The 15,525-nt window shown below is 46.3% G+C and overlaps 1 protein-coding gene across 2 annotated transcripts in view; it reads right to left on the reverse strand.

Moving 5' to 3' along the window:
* The window catches only part of LOC144511363 (uncharacterized), a 208,045-nt gene extending 193,330 nt beyond the window's left edge, over positions 1–14,715 (reverse strand). For both annotated transcript variants that reach the window (XM_078241652.1, XM_078241653.1), the window contains exon 1: positions 14,612–14,715. The gene's annotated coding sequence lies outside the window, so the exon portion shown is untranslated. The remainder of the gene's footprint in view (positions 1–14,611) is intronic.
* Positions 14,716–15,525: the final 810 nt, after the last annotated feature.

The raw sequence follows: 15,525 nt of genomic DNA on the forward strand, positions 1-15,525 counted from the left end.
ATGGAAGAATGCTTTAAAAGCACATTCACCTATTTAGTCATTCCCTCGTGTTCTGTGCCCCGGTGTGTACACATGGTTTTTAAACTGTTCAGATAATCCGATTCTCACTTTATTGAATTTGAATGGTGCTCTGCCCAGAGGCTTGCCATGTCCTAACTCACACCATTTTGTGCAACGTCAGAAGAAACAGCAACAATATTCCATGCTTCAGAAACTGTGGGAAACAGTCATTGAAGGATAGCCTGATTCAAATCAGCATGTCCACAAAGACAGGAGACCATTTGGCCTTATTAGAGCAAGCCAGGCATTTTCCAGCGAGTCATTTTTAAAGACATGCAGATCACCTTCCCGGAATTATTGCAACCTGATGTTCCTCAACAACTTCATCACTCACACAAGGGCATAGATTGGACAAGAAGACACACAAGGGAGACCCTCTATTCATTGTCAAGCGAGAGGCATGTCAAGAGCATTTGCCAAGTCAGCACAAAGAACCATTGATTCCACATGAAATTTCTGCCCATCCTTGGTCCAAAACTGTACCTGATCTCTTTCATGTCCATGGTGCTGATTTCATCATTATCGTCAAGTACTTTACCAAATGCCCCATTATTCAACAACTGCACAATGCCATAAGCCACAACTGTCACGCACACTCTAAGTGCTGTTTTCAGTGTGCCTGGAGAGATCATTACGGATAACGGTCTGCAATTTATTGGTAAGCCATTTCAGGATTTGTGTGAGAAATGGAATATCGATCATACTATTTCTTCTCCTTATTACTCTCGATCTAAGGGCCGAGCTGAGTGATTGATTTGCACAGTGAAATCCCTTATTCTCAAATGCAGACAGACCAGATAAGAACTACAAATTTCATTGTTACATCTGAGAACAACACCTTTGATTGCAACTATTCCATCACCGGCAGAGCTCATGTTTAGCAGACTAGTACGTTGCAATTTACCAACTCGTACCCATCCTACTCTCTCAGAAAATACAGAACAACTTTTAAAACTGCAAGAGAAGAGAACTAATGTGCATGATAAAAATGCGGCACAGTAGCACAGTGGTTAGCACTGCTGTTTCACAGCTCCAGGGACCTGGGTTCGATTCCCGGCTTGGGTTACTGTCTGTGTGGAGTTTGCACGTTCTCCTCATGTCTGCGTGGGTTTTCTCCGGGTGCTCCGGTTTCCTCCTCTTAGGTTGATTGGCCATGCTAAAATTGCCCCTTAGTGTCCTGAGATGTGTAGGTTAGAGGGATTAGCGGGTAAATGTGTAGGGATATGGGGGTAGGGCCTGGGTGGGATTGTGGTCGGTGCAGACTTGATGGGCCAAATGGCTTCTTTCTGCACTGTAGAGTTTCTATGAATTTCCAGGTTTGCAGTTGGGACAAGTTCACATCCAGGGCCACACATAAGATACATGGCGACCAGCCGAGGTAACAAGGATTGATTTAGAATCAAGATCCTGTGAAGTCAGTACACACAAAGGTGCAACGGTGAGACATGACTGAAGACAAATCAGATCCAATTCGAGCTCCCAAAAATCCCAAACGCGACCAGGAACCGCATCCAAGAATGAGAAACCTATAAATCACTCTGAGAAATTAAAGAATTCCCCCAAACAAGGTTACCAGTACAAGGTAAAAGCAAATTACTGCAGGTGCTGGAATCTGAAACCAAAAGAGAAATCGCTGGAAAATCTCAGCAGGTCTGACAGCATCTGTAAGGAGAGAAAAGAACTGACGTTTTGAGTCCCGATGACCCTTTGTCAAAGCTAAAAGGCAGAGAAAGTGGGAGATATTTATACTGTAGGGTGGGGGAATGAAGACCATAAGACATAGGAGCAGAATTAGGCCACTCGGCCCATCGAGTCTGCTCCGCCATTCAATCATGGCTGATATTTTTCTCATCCTTGTTCTCCTGTCTTTTCCCCATAACCCCTGACCCCCTTATTAATCAAGAACCTACCTATCTCTGTCTTAAAGACACTCAATGACCTGCTCTCCTCAGGCTATGAAAGATGAGTCATAGCCCAAAAACAAGAGGGTTGGAGAGAAGAGCAGTACATCTTCAGGGTGGCCTTTCCCCTTGTTTTTGTGGCTATGGCTCATGTGGAAACATGTGAGGTAATCCACATTGGTGGAAAGAACAGATGTGCAGAGTATTTCCTCAATGATAAGAAATTAGAAAGTGTAGATGTACAGAGAGACCTGGGTGTCCTTGTCCATAAATCACTTAAGGCTGGTATACAGGTGCAGCAAGCAGTTAGGAAGGCTAATGGAATGTTAACCTTTATCACAAGAGGATTTGAGTACAGGAGGAGTGAGCTCTTGCTTCAATCGTATAGGAGCTTGGTTAGACCGCAACCTGGAATACTGCATGCAGCTTTGGTCCCCTTACCTCAGAAAGGATATTATTACCAAAGAGGAAGAATGAGAGGCGATCTCATTGAAACCTACAAAATACTTAAAGGAATAGACAGGGTAGATGAATATAAGATGTTTCCCTTGGTTGGAGAGTCTAGAACTCCCCCAAGAATACACCCTCTTCCTTTTTCATAGCTTGTCCCGTAGTGACGTCAATTTTTTCTTGTCCTTTTAAGGGATGTGGGCATCGCTGGCTAGGCCAACATTTGTTGCCCATCTCTAATTGCCCTTGAACTGAGACTCCTGCTCGGCCGTTTCAGAGGGCACTTCAGAGTCAATAACATTGCTATGGTCTGGAGTCACATGTGGGCCAGACCGGGTAAAGATGGCAGATTTCCTTCCTAAAGGACATTATTGAACCAGATGGGTTTTTACAACAATTGGCAATGGTTTCATGGTCACCATTACTGAGATTAGCTTTTAATTCCAGGTTTTAATGAATTAATTACATACGTACATACAAAGTATGAGCAGGAGGAGGCCACTCGGCCCCTCGAAACTGCTCCACCATTCAGTAAGATCATGGCTGATTGTAACTTCAATCCCACATTGCTGTCCGCCCCCAATAATATTTCACCCCCTTGTTAATCAAGAATCCATCCAGTTCTGCCTTAAAAATATTCAAACAAACCCACCAGCTGCTGTGATGGGATTTGAACCCACTGTTCCCAAAGCAATAAAGCCTCTTGATTACTAGGCCACGGACATCACCACTATGCCACCATCCACTTTTCCCCACATGCACAAAGTGTGGATCAAGGCCCTGTAAATCTATCCTTTCTAAATATCTCTACCCTATTATATTTTGAAAGTTATTACAATAAAATCTTGACTATCCGACATGTTCCAGTAATGGGTAGGGCCAGTGAATCAAAGCACTGGCTAATGGGGAGTCACACTACTCTGGACACAAGACAAGGTGCTGCTGTGTCTTGGAAAGGTTGAGGAGAGAGGGGAAGAAGGAGGGCAGTCAAGGGACCCAACTGAGGGGGATCACAGTAAAACAACTGAAGACCAAGGTGACACCACGACATTCATAGAAACATAGAAGATAGGAGCAGGAGGCCATTCGGCCCTTCGAGCCTGCTCCGCCATTCATTATAATCAAAGCTGATCATGCAACTCAATAGCCTAATCCTGCTTTCTCCCCAATAGAATTCAGACCTGTTTTTAAAAAAAATCGAACTCTTCTCAAACATATTCATGATTTTCCATGTTGTTTTTAATCTCCCGTTAACCTAAGAAGGACAATCCCAGCTTCTCCATTCTCTCTACAGAACTGAAGTTCCTTTTTCTTTTTCCGGCTGGAGGTCTGTGACTAGTGGTGTACCGCAGGGCTCTGTATTTGGACCTCTGCTTTTTGTGATTTATATAAATGATCTGGAAGAAGGAGTAACTGGGGTGATCAGTAAGTTTGCGGACGACACAAAACTGGCAGGACTTGCAGATAGTGAGGAACATTGTCGGAGGCTACAGAAGGATATAGATAGGCTGGAAAGTTGGGCAAAGAAATGGCAGATGGAGTTCAATCCTGATAAATGCGAAGTGATGCATTTTGGTGGGAATAATGTAGGGAGGAGCTACACGATAAATGGAAGAACCATAAAGGGTGTAGAGACGCAGAGGGACCTGGGTGTGCAAGTCCACAGATCTTTGAAGGTGACGTCACAGGTGGAGAAGGTGGTGAAGAAGGCATATGGCATGCTTGCCTTTATAGGACGGGGCATAGAGTATAAAAGTTGGGGTCTGATGTTGCAGATGTATAGAACGTTGGTTCGGCCGCATTTGGAATACTGCGTCCAGTTCTGGTCGCCACACTACCAGAAGGATGTGGAGGCTTTGGAGAGAGTACAGAGGAGGTTTACCAGGATGTTGCCTGGTATGGAGGGGCTTGGTTATGAGGAGAGATTGGGGAAACTGGGGTTGTTCTCCTTGGAAAGACAGAGGATGAGGGGAGACTTAATAGAGGTGTATAAAATTATGAAAGGCATAGATAGGGTGAACGGTGGGAAGCTTTTCCCCGGGTCGGTGGTGACGTTCACGAGGGGTCATAGGTTCAAGGTGAAGGGGGGGAGGTTTAACACAGATATCAGAAGGACATATTTTACACAGAGGGTCGTGGGGGCCTGCAATGGGTTGCCGGGCAAGGTGGTGAAGGCGGACACACTGGGAACGTTTAAGACTTATCTAGACAGCTATATGAACGGAGTGGGAATGGAGGGATACAAAAGAGTGGTCTAGTTTGGACCAGGGAGCGGCGTGGGCTAATTGTTCTTTGTTTCTCGTTTCAAGGCTTCATTCTATGATCATCTTGCTGGTGCCAGTACAGAGTGAGACTGCGGATAGTTGGGAACCTGTCTTGGGGGCAGGGAATTCATATGGTGTTCGTGGAAGTGGAAATGAATAGGGTTGGGAAGCATTTTCCGATCAGGGCCAGTGTGATCTCCTGGACTCGTTTCGATCGCCTCAGGGGGTCGGAGAGGAATTTCCCAGATTTTTCTTTTCCCCATATTGGCCCTGGGGTTTTCACTCTGGGTTTTCGCCTCTCCCTGGAGATCACATGGTCTGGAATGGGGGGGCAGGGGTGAGTTAATAGGTTGTGATGAACATCATAGCTGTGAGGGACAGCTCGGTGGATAGGATATTAGTATGTAGATAGGCTGGAAAATTGGGCGGGGATCCTGGATTCAGGATTCAATCCTGGACCGGGGAGCGGCGCGGGCTTGGAGGGCCGAAGGGCCTGTTCCTGTGCTGTATTGTTCTTTGTTCTTTGTTCCTCATCCTTAGTACCATTGTAGTAAATATTCAAGGTGGGTAAAGGGGAACCTGTAGACGTGATGTACTTAGATTTCCAGAACACATTTGATAAGGTACCACATCAAAGGTTACAGCACAAGGTAAGAGCTCATGGTGTAGGGGGTAACATATTAGCATGGATAAAGGATTGCTCGGCCAACAGGAAGCAGAGGGTAGGGATAAATGGGTCTTTTTTGCGATGGCGAACTGTAACGAGTGGAGTACCACAGTGCTTGGTCCTCAATTTTGTACAATCTTATATCAATGACCTGGATGAAGGGACCAAATGCATGGCGGCTAAATTTGCTGATGACACCAAAATAGGTAGGAAACTAAGTTGTCAAGAGGAGATAGAGAGTCTACAAAGGGAAAGAGACAGGTTAAGTGAGTGGGCACAAGTTTGGCAGGTGGATTATAATGTGAGAAAAATGTGAACTTGTCCACTTTGGCATGAAGAATAGAAAAGCAGTATATTATTTAAATGGAGAGAGATTGCAGGATTCGGAGGCGCAGAGGGATCTGGGTGTCCTGGTACATGAATCACATAAAGTTAGTATGCAGATACAGCAAGTGATTAGAACGGGACATGGAATGTTGGTACTTATTGCAAGAGGAATGGAATATGAAAGTAGGGAAGTCTTAGGTGAGGGCCTTGGTGAGACCACATCTGGAGTACGGTGTACAGTTTGGGCTACTTATTTGAAAAAAAAATGTAGCTTTGGAAGCAGTTCAGCGAGATTCATTCCTGGGATGGGGTCTTATCTCATGAAAAAAGGTTGGACAGGGTGGGCCTAAATACAGCAGAGTTTAGAAGAATGAGAGGTGATTTATTGAGGCATATTAGATCTTGAGGGGACTTGCGAGGGTGAATATCTGAAGGATTTTTCTCTTGTGTGGGAGACTAAAGGGGAGTACAGCGAAGGTTTACCAGGCTGATTCCTGGATGGCAGGTCTGTCATATGAGGAGAGACTAAGTTGGTCAGGATTCTATTCATTGGAGTTTAGAAGAGCAAGAGGGAATCTCATGGAAACTTATAAAATTCACACAGGGTTAGACAGGGTAGATTCAGAAAGAATGTTCCCGATGGTGGGGGAGTCCAGAACTAGAGGTCACAGTTTGAGAATAAGGGGTAAACCTTTTAGAACGGATGTGAGGAGAAATTTCTTCACCCAGAGAGTGGTGAATGTGTGGAATTCACTCCCACAGAAAGTAGCTGAGGCCAAAACATTGTGTGATTTCAAGAAGAAATTAGATATAGCTCTTGGGGCTAAAGGGATCAAGGGATATAGGGGGAAGGGGGGGGAATCAGGATATTGAATTTGATGGTCAGCCACGATCATAATGAATGGCGGACCAGGCTGGAAGGGCCGAATGGCCTACTCCTGCTTCCAGTTTCTATGTTTCTATCCTTAGAAAATGTATCATTCCACATTCCTCTGCTACAAAGAGGGCTTGTTGCACAGAGGGAGATGGTAGCTTGGTGGTAATGTCACAGGACCTATAACCCAGGCTAATGCTCTGGGGGCGTGGGTTCAAATTCCATCATAGCAGCGGGGATAATAATAAATCTGTGATTGAAAGATAGTCTCATTATTGGTGACTGTGAAACGATCGATTGCCGTACAAACCCATCTGGCTCACTTATGCCCTTTAGAGAGGGAAATCTGCCACCCTTACCCAGTCTGATCGACCCGTGACTATTACCTGCCCTCTGACATTGCTGGTAAGCCACTCAGTTCAAGGACAATTAGGGTTGGGCAATGAATGTCAGTGGGCGGCCCGGTGGCACAGTGGTTAGCACTGCTGCCTCACTGCACCAGAAGCCCAGGTTCTATTCCCAGCTTGCGTCACTGTCTGTGTGGAGTTTGCACGTTCTTCCCGTGTCTGCGTGAGTTTCCTCCGGGTGCTCCGGTTTCCTCTCACACCCCGAAAGACATGTTGCTTAGGTGCATTGGCCATGCTAAATTCTCACTCAGTGTACCTGAACAGGGTCTGGAGTGTGGCGACTAGGGGATTTTCACAGTAACTTCATTGCAGTGTTAATGTAAGCCTTCTTGTGACACTAATAAATAAACCTAAACTTAAAAACTGATACCCACATTCCAAAGAATAATATAAAAGATCCATCTGCAATTCACCAGACTGCCTGTGTGCTCTGCATTGTTGTCACCAATACTCTGATCTCTTAGCCAAGCATATCCTTTATCCTTGCCCCAGTCTTGCTGGCTGTGCTACATCTCATTTGGGACCAAGCTCGAGAATTTCCTCTCCGTTATTTCAATACCCACCTTGCCTCCGTTCACACAAAAAGGTGCCAGTAAGCCTGGGGGTTTACTGACAGACACTGGTTCTAACCTCTGGCAATGGGAAAGGAGAGAATTGTGCTCAGTTGTGATTCTCCCATGGCCGAACAGCTTTCTCACTGTCGAAGGTCATATGACACTTTGGGTGAGGGAACAGCCAGGGACAGAAAGAGGAATAAATGTTGACAGCGTCTCTGAAGAAGGGAGAAGTCAAGAATATTAATGAAAACTGTGGAATTAGTGAGAGGACTTTGCAGGGAATTCTTCTGGCCCAGGGCAGGTTTCACTGGGGAACTGGGGAGCAAGAGGGCTCTCATTCTGTAAGAACAATTCAATTTTTGAAACAATTTTTTTAACATCGGGTGTGGAATGGACTGCCTGCTGTGATAGTGGAGTCGGACACTTTAGGAAATTTCAAGCGGCTATTGGATAGGCACATGGAGCACGCCAGAATGATAGGGAGTGGGATAGCTTGATCTTGGTTTTGGACAAAGCTCGGCACAATATCGAGGGCCGAAGGGCCTGTACTGTGCTGTACTGTTCTATGTTTTTTTATGTTCTAACATTTCAAACACCCTACGGTTGCACAGGAGATGGGATCAGTTCCTGATCGCCACTCAGGCATGGTTTGCTTCCGGCCATATTCCAGGTTCAACTTCCCCTTCTGTTTAATGCTGCGGAAGAGGGATGTGGAATTCTCCCAAACATTCCAGGATCCTTCCTCTCTATTCTTTATTTCCAATGTCTGACTCACAGTCACTGCCACAATATTTTTAAAGACAGGAGTCAGCCAAAAGGGTCAGTTTGAGGGCCTGATGATTGAGGACGCACTAATATTCAGTCTGTGTCACACACAACTCAGCATTGACTGTATATGTGTGTGTGTGTGTGTGTGTGAGTGTGTATGTGTATGTATGAGAGTGTGTGAGTGTGTGTGTATGTATATATGTATGTGTGTGTATGAGAGTGTGTGAGTGTGTGTGTGTGCAACAGCACTGAGCCCCAGCAATGAACAAAGAAAAGTACAGGAACAGGCCCTTCAGCCCTCCAAGCACCTGCCAATCATGATGTCCTACCCAAACTAAAAAAAATCTTCTGCCCGTACTCGGTCCATATCCCTCCATTCCCTCCCTATTCATGTACACATCCAGATGCCTCTTAACTATGGATTAAGGATGGATAATGATATTGACAGAATCAGGAATTCTCTTTTCTCAATTCCTCTTTTTCCTCGATTTCATCTATTTTTTAAATGAAGATCAACATTCGATCTGACACTTTAGACCCTCAGGGCTCAGTGCTTTTAACTACTTCAAATCAGAAATACTGCCTCAGTTTTTGCATACAGGAGATACTGGTGGTAAAAACTGGAAACACTCAGCAGTCCTGGGCGTATCTGGGGAGAGAGAGACAGAGTTAACCTTTCACATCAATGACCTTTCATCAGAATGGGACACTGTAGTTAATGACATTGCATTTCCAAATTACACCTCCTACAGAAACACTTTCTTCGCTGATCCCATGACCAGGGCTTTGTGCCGACACCAACATCCCCTTTGTTATTTAACCCCTCACTCCCACCTCTGTCATTGTACAAATCTGCAAACATCGCAAAAACCTTCCCGTTCTGATGAAAGGTCAGTAAGGTTAACCCCGTTTCTGCACCTCAGGATAATGCTGAACTGTTCGGCATTTCATAGAGTCATGTTTACAGCATGCAAACAGGCCCTTCGGCCCAACTTGTCCATGCCGCCCTTTTTTTTTAAAAAACCCCTAAGCTAGTCCCAATTGCCAGCATTTGGCCCATATCCCTCCATACCCATCGTACCCATGTAACTGTCTAAAAGCTTTTTAAAAGACAAAATTGTATCCGCCTCTACTACTACCTCTGGCAGCTTGTTCCAGACACTCCCCATCCTCCGTGTGAAAACATTGCTTCTCTGGACACTTTTGAATCTCTCCCCTCTCACCTTAAACCTATGCCCTCCAGTTTTAACAAAGAACAAAGAACAATACAGCACAGGAACAGGCCCTTCGGCCCTCCAAGCCCGCGCCGCTCCCTGGTCCAAACTAGACCATTCTTTTGTATCCCTCCATTCCCACTCCGTTCATATGGCTGTCTAGATAAGTCTTAAACGTTCCCAGTGTGTCCGCCTCCACCACCTTGCTTGGCAGCGCATTCCAGGCCCCCACCACCCTCTGTGTAAAGTATGTCCGTCTGATATCTGTGTTAAACCTCCCCCCCTTCACCTTGAACCTATGACCCCTCGTGAACGTCACCACCGACCTGGGGAAAGGCTTCCCACCGTTCACCCTATCTATGCCTTTCATAATTTTATACACCTCTATTAAGTCTCCCCTCATCCTCCGTCTTTCCAGGGAGAACAACCCCAGTTTACCCAATCTTTCCTCATAACTAAGCCCCTCCATACCAGGTAACATCCTGGTAAACCTCCTCTGTACTCTCTCCAAAGCCTCCACGTCCTTCTGGTAGTGTGGCGACCAGAACTGGACGCAGTATTCCAGATGCGGCCGAACCAACGTTCTATACATCTGCAACATCAGACCCCAACTTTTATACTCTATGCCCCGTCCTATAAAGGCAAGCATGCCATATGCCTTCTTCACCACCTTCTCCACCTGTGACGTCACTTTCAAGGATCTATGGACTTGCACACCCAGGTCCCTCTGCGTATCTACACCCTTTATGGTTCTGCCATTTATCATATAGCTCCTCCCTACATTATTTCTACCAAAATGCATCACTTCGCATTTATCAGGATTGAACTCCATTTGCCATTTCTTTGCCCAAATTTCCAGCCTATCTATATCCTTCTGTAGCTTCTGACAATGCTCCTCACTATCTGCAAGTCCTGCCAATTTTGTGTCGTCCGCAAACTTACTGATCACCCCAGTTACACCTTCTTCCAGATCATTTATATAAATCACAAACAGCAGAGGTCCCAATACAGAGCCCTGCGGAACACCACTAGTCACAGGCCTCCAGCCGGAAAAAGACCCTTCCACTACCACCCTCTGTCTTCTGTGACCAAGCCAGTTCTCCACCCATCTAGCCACCTCCCCCTTTATCCCATGAGATCCAACCTTTTTCACCAGCCTACCATGAGGGACTGCCCTACCTTTGGGAAATGATACTGACTATCTAGCTGATCTGTGCCCCTCATTATTTCATAGACCTCTATAAGATCACCCCTCAGCCTTCTTGGCTCCAGAGAAAAAAGTCCAAGTCTATCCAGCCTCTCCTTATAACTCAAACCATCAAGTCCCGGTAGCATCCTAGTAAATCTTTTCTGCACTCTTTCTAGTTTAATAATATCCTTTCTATAATAGGGTGACCAGAACTGTACACAGTATTCCAAGTGTGGCCTTACCAATGTCTTGTACAACTTCAACATGATGTCCCAACTCCTGTATCCAATGCTCTGACCAATGAAACCAAGCATGCTGAATGCCTTCTTCACCACTCTGTCCACCTGTGACTCCACTTTCAAGGAGCTATGAATATGTACCTCTAGATCTCTTTGTTCTGTAACTCTCCCCAACGCCCTACTATTAACTGAGTAAGTTCTGCCCTGGTTCAATCTACCAAAATGCATCACCTCTAAATTAAACTCCATCTGCCATTTGTCAGCCCCCTGGTCCAATTGATCAAGGTCCAGTTGCAATCCTAGATAACCTCCTTCACTGCCCACTATGCCACCAATCTTGGTGTCATCAGCAAACTTACTAACCATGCCTCCTATATTCTCATCCAAATCATTTTCTGTTGTTAAATTGCTTTTAGAGAGTGAGGTTTAGGTGATTTATTTTCTATTATGTGTGTTGTCATTTTTCACACACTCTTTATTTTCAATATATAACAAGCATGGTAACACAGCTGCAAAATCACACCATACACAATAGGTGAGTATTCACAAACTCTCCAGAGCTAGAGACATTTCACAAATCCTGACAACCAGTCTGACACACTACTCCCGAACATCCACTGATTGTACTCTATACATCACACTGAAGTACGGGTTCCACACACACTGACTCTCACTGGGGTACGGGTCCCACACACACTGACTCTCACTGGGGTACGGGTCCCACACACACTGACCCTCACTGGGGTATGGGCCCCACACACACTGACTCTCACTGGAGTACGGGTCCCACACACACTGACCCTCACTGGGGTACGGGTTCTACACACACTGACTCTCATTAGGATAGGGGTTATAGGGTCAGAGGTTTACAGCATGGAAACAGGCCCTTCGGCCTAACTTGTCCATGCCGCCTTTTTTTTTTTAAAAACCCCTAAGCTAATCCCAATTGCCCGCATTTGGCCCATATCCCTCTAAACACATCGTACCCATGTAACTGTCTAAATGCTTTTTAAAACATAAAATTGTACCCGCCTCTACTACTACCTCTGGCAGCTTGTTCCAGATACTCACCACCCACTGTGTGAAAAAATTGCCTCTCTGGACACTTTTGTATCTCTTCCCTTAAACCTATGCCCTCTAGTTTTAGACTCCCCTGCCTTTGAGAAAAGAAATTACTATCTACCTTGTCTATGCCCCTCATTATTTTATAGACCTCTATAAGGTCACCCCTCAGCCTCCTACGCTCCAGAGAAAAAAATCCCAGTCTATTCAGCCTCTCCTTATAACTCAATCCATCAAGTCCCGGTAGCATCCTAGTAAATCTTTTCTGCACTCTTTCTAGTTTAATAATATCCTTTCTATAATAGGGTGACCAGAATTGCACACAGTATTCCAAGTGTGGCCTTACCAATGTCTTGTACAACTTTAACAAGTCGTCCCAACTATTCAATGTTCTGACCGATGAAACCAAGCATGCCGAATGCTGCCTTCACCACTCTGTCCACCTGCGACTCCATTTTCAAGGAGCTATGAACATGTACCCCGACATCTCTTTGTTCTGTAACTCTCCCCAACGCCCTACCATTAACTGGGTAAGCCCTGCCCTGGTTCAATCTACCAAAATGCATCACCTCGCATTTGTCTAAATTAAACTCCATCCGCCATTCCTCAGCCCACTGGCCCAATTGATCAAGATCCCATTGCAATTGGAGATAACTTTCTTCACTGTCCACTATGCCACCAATCTTGGTGTCATCTGCAAACTTACTAACCATGCCCCCTATATTCCCATCCAAATCATTAATATAAATGACAAATAACAGTGGGCCCAGCACCAATCCCTGAGGCACACCGCTGGTCACAGGCCTCCAGTTTGAAAAACAACTCTCTACAAACACCATCTGCTTTCTGTCAAGAAGCCAATTTTGTATCCATTTAGATACCTCACCCTGGATCCCGTGAGATTTAACTTTATGCAACAACCTACCATGCGGTACCTTGTCAAAGGCCTTGCTAAAGTCCATGTAGACAACATCAACTGCACTGCCCTCATCTACCTTCTTGGATTCCACACACACTGACTCTCACTAGGGTAGAGATTCCAGACACACTGACTCTCACTGGGGAATGGGTTCCACACACACTGGCTCTCACTAGGGTAGGGATTCCACACACACTGACTCTCACTAGGGTAGGGGTTCCACACACATTGACTCTCACTAGGGTAGGGATTCCACACACACTGACTCTCACTGGGGAATGGGTTCCACACACACTGGCTCTCACTGGGGTATGGGTTCAACACACACTGGCTCTCACTGGGATACGGGTTTCACACACCCTGACTCTCACTGGGGTATGGGCTCCACACACACTGGCTCTCATTGGGGTACGGGTTCCACACACACTGATTCTCACTGGAGTACGGGTTCCACACACACTGACTCTCACTGAGGTATGGGCTCCACACACACTGACTCTCACTGGGTACGGGTTCCACTCACACACTGATTCTCACTGGGATACGGGTTCCACACACACACACACTGACTCTCACTGGGGTACGGGTTCCACACACACTGATTCTCACTGGGGCACAGGTTCCACACACACTGACTCTCACTGGGGTACGGGTTCCACACACACTGACTCTCACTGGGGCACAGGTTCCACACACACTGGCTCTCACTGGGATACGGGTTTCACACACACTGACTCTCACTGGGTATGGGTCCCACACACACTGACTCTCACTGGCGTACGGGTTCCACACACACTTACTCTCACTGGGGTACGGGTTCCACACACACTGACTCTCACTGGGGTACAGGTCCCACACACACTGACTCTCACTGGGGTACAGGTCCCACACACACTGACTCTCACTGGGGTACGGGCTCCACACATGATGGGAGATTTGTAGCTTGCCTGACGAAGCCATGATGAAGTCCAAGTGATTGTGGGCTGGATAGTCACCCCTGATCGACATTATCAGAGCCCCTTCCTGTCTTCACCCAACGTCTCGCCGCCCCCACACACCCTCACTGACACACAAACACACACACACACACACACACACACGCATGTGCGCACACACACAACACGCGCGCACACATACATCACGCGCGCATACATACATAGACACACGTGTACACACACACACACAAACACGCCGCACACATACATAGACACACACACACACACACACACACACATATACGTATACACACTTGCATCTTTCAGGATGAAGTTCCTGATAACCATCAAGTATTCTGAGGATCCTAATGGGCACTTTAGCTGTGGGCAATTGGGCGTAACCATCTGTGAATTTAGCATCCTAATCCTGATTGGGAATCGCAACTGGATGAATTTCGAATCAATTGTGACTGTAAATGATAAACAGTGACACCAACACGAATAGCGGACTCACACACAACTTTAAAGACAAATGTTAAACATGCTCTGGAAGTAAAATAGAACTTAATTAAACTTTTTTCCTTTTGTAAAATTAGAAATACTGCGGGGGGAAGGAGGTTCCTCACGTCAAGAGACTTAACCCGGCTCCAGAGTTCAGCTTCAGGACTCAAGGACAACTTTACAGCAAATGTGAACTTTCTTGGGGTTAATCTTTACGGGTTGGAAAGTAAAGCAACTGGAAAAGTAACAGCGTGAACAACTGGAAGAGACATTTTACCTTCTCCACTTTATCCCTTCCTCAGGAGCCCTGTGTGATAGTGGAAACTGCCAGGGGAGCAAGCTGGAGCTGCAGCCCTCTGTAACGCCCTGTGTCGAACAGACAGAGAGCCAGACAGACAGCGCAGAGCCCCTGAGTGTGAGTGAGGGAGGCACGGCTGGCACCCTCCCAGGAGGGGCGGCTCCCCTCTCGACTATTGGTCCAGGCTGTTCTGACATCAGGCTGATGGGGCTGCACCAGATGTCAATCTGTGCTGGAAGTTTGGTCAGTTTCAAGAGTGCTGACTGCCCGCACTGTTCCAGCAGCTCCTGGAGACAGACTTTAACCCCACTGCAATTATCTTAACTATTTCAGAACCTCATGCCCCAGAGGGTGGGAAGATGGCCCCTTGAAGGAAAACAGCAAAGCGCTCAATTTTTAATAAAGTTAGATCAGATGGTTCCTCAGCACCTTAACCCTTTCCGCACTAAATCAGCAGTAACTGGGCGGTGCGGTGGCACAGTGGTTAGCACTGCTGCCTCACACCACCAGGGACCCAGGTTTGATCCCCGGCTTGGGTCACTGTCTGTGCAGAGTCTACACGTTCTCCCCGTGTCTGCGTGAGTTTCCTCCAGGCGCTCCGGTTTCCTCTCACAGTCCAAAGATGTGTAGGTTATGTGGAGTGGCTATGATAAATTGCCACTTCGTGTCCCAAGATGTGTAAGTAGGGGGATTAGTGGGGTGAATACGTTAGGTTACAGAGATAGGGCCTAGGCGGGATGTTCTTTTGGAGCATTGGTGCAGACTCGAAAGGTCAAATGACCTCCTTCTGAACTTTAGGAATTCTTTGAACCTGCCCTGTTACCTTTAGGGATCTGTGGACAAGCACCGCAGGATTCCTCTGCTCCTTTGAGTTTCCTAGTGTCCTGCCATTC

This window comes from Mustelus asterias, chromosome 24 (assembly GCF_964213995.1).
Source record: "Mustelus asterias chromosome 24, sMusAst1.hap1.1, whole genome shotgun sequence".
Lineage (NCBI taxonomy): Eukaryota > Metazoa > Chordata > Chondrichthyes > Carcharhiniformes > Triakidae > Mustelus > Mustelus asterias.